This window comes from Neopelma chrysocephalum, unplaced genomic scaffold (genome assembly GCF_003984885.1).
Source record: "Neopelma chrysocephalum unplaced genomic scaffold, ASM398488v2 Primary Assembly neopelma1_26b, whole genome shotgun sequence".
Taxonomy (NCBI): domain Eukaryota; kingdom Metazoa; phylum Chordata; class Aves; order Passeriformes; family Pipridae; genus Neopelma; species Neopelma chrysocephalum.
This window is the reverse complement of record NW_020897696.1, coordinates 4,329,104-4,333,996: the sequence shown is the minus strand read 5'-3', so window position 1 is coordinate 4,333,996 and position 4,893 is coordinate 4,329,104.

Below are 4,893 nucleotides of genomic sequence, written 5' to 3'. Positions count from 1 at the left end.
CCAGCAGCACCTACCGAACAGATTACTCAGGCAGTGAAACATCTGTCCTTGGAGCCAGGATTGAATAGGATGTGATGCCAAGTAACCTGCAGTTAGCCATGCTCTGAGCACAGGGCAAGAAAGATGACCTGCAGCTTGGAGAGGACTGTGACAATTTGGTGTTGTTTTCTGTCATTAGTAAAGGTTTGTTTTGTAGCAGCCTCACTGCTGCCATAATTCTTGTCCAATGTATAAAACCCTCAGTTAGTGGTTATATAGTGGGAAAATATTCTTCCTACAATTTATTGAATTTGAGCTGTACTATAGGAAAGAGTAAGAACAGTGCCGAACACATTAAAAGAAGGAACAGCAGAACTAATATTCTTGATTTTTGACAAAAGCGAGTTTCTTCTGCAAATACCATTTACGGTGGCTTTGAGCTGTCACACTCACTCATCTGTGAATTAACCTGTGTTCTTTCTGCTCTTAAACCCTGCTCTCAAAGGAGGAGGCTGAACTTCACATGTTCCCTATAAAAGGAGCTTTAGCTTATCTAAGTACACCTAAAGCTCAGACATTCTACAAATCTTTCTCCTATGTTAAAACAAAGTTCATGCTAAAAACATTATCCACATGAGATACTCAATGTAGAACAACCCTACATTTGGGCTGCAGCTTTTCCATGGGAAAGAACAAAGTTTTGCTCAACTAAAGCCAAGCTGACCTCCACACCACGGCTATTTGTGTACCCACTAAACAACCAGAAAGGTAACACACAGAATTCTGTAAATAATTTGATAAAATTCACTCTGGATTTCATATCCAGACAGATTAAGTGAGCTGGATGAATCTGGTAAAGGTGCTCTTTCTTTTAGCCTCTTGAGTGAAGATGCCACATTATGGCTGAACACGAGGACTGCCTGCAGCAACTCTTCCTTTGGTTATCTCCTTCCCATAGGATAATGACAATTTGGTCACTCTTTCTGTGAGTTCTTAAGTTCAATTTGAAATGTGCAAAGTGCCTATCAGTTTTCTCCCCCCAGGAGGTTTAAATTTGCAGAGCAAATTTAGGCATAGAGGTACCTTCCTCTTTTACAGAGAATATCCAAGCACTCTGACAAGGAAGAAAATGGGTGGTTTCACAACTTGACCCAAATTGCTCTGCTAGCTCATGAAAACTAATATACCAGGTCCATTCCTATTTGCAAGTAATTTGCAATCTGTTTCTAACGACTTAATAAAAAACTCAGCTATGTTTACATAAGAATCCCAAATAATGCCTAGATAATGCTTTTTTTTTTCCTTAAGGTTTTTTCCTCTAAAAGTAATCCAGAGATTCTCATACCATGTAATAAATTTTATAGTAGTCGCATATATGCAACAGAGCAATTTAAATCATCTCACAGAAGATCTGCTTATCACATTCTGCTCTAAAGACTGAACCTAATCGTGTGCCACTAACTTCCAGATTTGTTTGGGACTCTCACAGGAAGATGCACACAACATCAAAACACAGGTGAGAAACTATTGCCAATGTGCCACTGTCTAGGCTTCCTTGTTTTTTCCCAGCTGACCCTCCATGAGAGAAATTCTACTGTGGCAAAGTACAGTCTTGTTCAGAGTATGTGCTGCAATGTTATGAATTAAAAACTATCCAAACTTTCATAACACAGCTAGATACTGGGCAAAAAGGAATAAATATATAAACCAAAACCAACAAACACAGCAGTCTGGTTTTGGTCTAAAAAGCATTCTATCTCCAATCTCCTTTTCCCCATAACCAGGAGAAGCCCAGTGCCCCACGAAGAATATCCTAAGTATTGGCCAGAATACTGGCCAGAAGAAGAAAACTGATACCAATGTGTCTATCTGTAATAGGAATGGTAAAAGGAAATAAAGCTTGAAAGGCACAAGGGAAACTGTTATTTGGTTTAAGCTGATTTTGCATCAAATGCAAGTGAAAGAAGTTAAAAAAATTTTTTAGTGGTTTCTTGGTTTAATATCCACCACAGAGGTAAAATATTACCTGCCTTTACTTAGCACTGCTTAAGCGACTGAACTTCCAATGAGATTTTACAAAGTAGGGGAGGAGAGATTGGCAGAAGCCACCATCATGGTTCTCCCAGTTTCCAGTTGACTCCCAACAGAGACAACCAAGCATATTTTCATTCCTTTTCCAGATTTACTACAGAAGCAGATGGCACAACTGCTACAAGAATGTCGTGCAACGGGAAATGCAATCCCACAGAGATTCTTCCTAAATATTTTGGAATATATAGTTTACAAAACTCAAGCAAAAGCATACTTCAATAAAACCCCCTTCCAAAATTTACTCGTACTCTCTGCTAGCTATAGCACAGAGTAGCAAAATTTGGGACAATTCCCCTCTCCACTCCATTGGTCTGGCCTTTCTTTATGTCTTCCAACAAGCTCAAAGGGAAAGCACATTCTCAGAGATGAAGAACTATGAAGAAAGTAGAGGGTTTGGGACAAGGAAGTGCTAAATTTAAGGGGATTTTTGTGTTCTTACCCCATATGGCAGACTTTGTTTGTCCTTGATGGGTAGATTAGCAAGAACTAAATTTGAAACAAACATAGGTAAGGTTTTGCTAAAACAAGATAATCATTATTGAAATGGTTCTCAGGTAACCATTTTAGAGCAATTATGTTCTTGGGGCATCTAATTTCAGCATTGCTACAAGATAATCTAATCATCAGTAGCATCATGAAAAGAAAATGCAGCCACAGTAGTATGAGCGGAAAGATGCTTCTCTTCATTGAAATTCATACTTTTGATTATGAATAGTCCAGCTCATAATTGTTAAAACTTGGTGTTAGCCACATATTTTGTAAAACAATGTTTTCTTCTGACATCCAAATCATTCACAAACACACTCAGAAAAAGGAACAGCAGAAAATGTTAAGATACATGCCATTATCACACTTGGATTTAACAGCAGGGCCAGCTGCGATATGACAAGGGTTAATAGTTTTAAACTGAAGGAGGGCAGGTTTAGATTAGCTATAAGAACAAAGTCTTTTACGATGAGGGTCGTGAAACACTGGAACACATTGCCCAGAGATGTGGTGCAAAATTCAAGGTCTTGTTAAATGAGGCTCTGAGCAACCTGATCTAGTTGAAGGTGTCCCTACTCATTGCAGGGAGGTTGGAACTAGATGATCTTTAAAGGTCCCTTCCTGCCCAAACTGTTCTATGATTCCTGTCAGATCCCAGTTTATGCCCTCTCACTTTGATAACCTGATGACTACTTCTTAGTAGAGTGTTTCAGCCAATTCTACAACCCTACAACTGTGATTTAATTTAGATCCCATTTACTGGAATTGTTTTCAGCAGCTGCATAGCAGAACAGCACAAAAGCCTTACTAAAGTTAAATTATGTTCACTGCTGTCCACTTCTACACCAAGCCAGGTGCACTAATGAAGAAAATTAGATCGGTTTGATACTGTTTGTCCTTGACAAATACAGACTGTCTTTTGTTCTGGTTTATTACTGCAGAATTTTATGTACTTAACGAAACCTTCTTTTACTTCCTTTACAATGGTAGACATTGCTAAAAAAACAGTATTCTGTCCTTGTGTCACAAAAGAACTGTGAAGTCACACAGTTTTAGAAGATCAGGGCTAATGGAACAGTATGATCAGAAGTTAGCTTCTGCCCTTTTGTTGCTCAGATACTTTTTTAAAAAATGTTTTAAAATGTTCCACAAATCTCATAACTTTAAATGCCAAAAAGAAATAAAACAACATTCAGCAGTGCTGTGAGACAACAAAAACATCTCTTCAATGAAAATTGTAGTAACTTAGAAATTGTTTTGTTATCTACTTTTAGGTATATTGTTACAAACTCCATGGAATTTCTGCAAGTACTTTAATTTCTATTTTTTTAATCAATGCAGATCCTTTGCAGATTTTTAAATTAACCTTCATATCAGTAGGTAAAGAATTCCTTATTTCATATCTGTAAGATTAGCTATACTACTTTTATCTAAACTACTAGGTAAAAAATACATTTGCCATAGATATTTTACTGGCTGAAAAATATAAAACTCTACACATCACTAAATCTTAAGGTGAACATATTTTTTATCCCTCATTATCATGAGGGATAGAAACTGGAGATACCATTATTTGCGTATTGCAGTTAGGGAAAACAAGGAAGTGAATTTTTTAAAAGTTCAGGTTGAAGTTTTCAATCTGCATAAGCATTTCCTATAGATCAGAATATGTGGTGCGCAAGAATTGTTGTTTGTACTTGAAAGTACTGATGAGGCTCTTGCAGTGCTAAATTGGAAGACCCAGTACCAATAAAAGAAAACCAGCCAAGCAAAAATCTCCCTCCCTGCTGTATACTACTTCATTAATAACATAAACCAACATCAGAGTATACAGAGTATCTACTGAAGAAATTACACTAATGATGGATAATGTATATGTGAACATGAAGTGAAATTCCTAAGTGATATGAGAATGATTCAACTTTTCAAAAAGTTACCACATAGGAGTTCCATTTCTTAGAGGTAATGTTGTTTTATTCCCATTACTCATGGAGAGTAATGGTTCATCTCCCATTCCTGTAAGAGGCACGTTGGCATCTACTGATCAAGGAAACCCTGTTTCTGTTATTTCATCCATCAACAGGTTATCAATGGCTGCATTTCTCCTTGAAGAAAGCAAACACATCACACTTTTTCACAGAAAAGGGGTCATATGAGGGAATTAATGGAAAAATATATTGAAGACTGGACCCATAAAGCTCAAAACAAACATCTTTGCGATGAACACGAAGTCATGTGAATACTTTTTTGTAAGACTACTGTATTAATATGCCTCCCAGGAACTACTTTCCCTCTCACTGAGGATGTTTTACAAAAGGAATAACAATAAGCACAGCC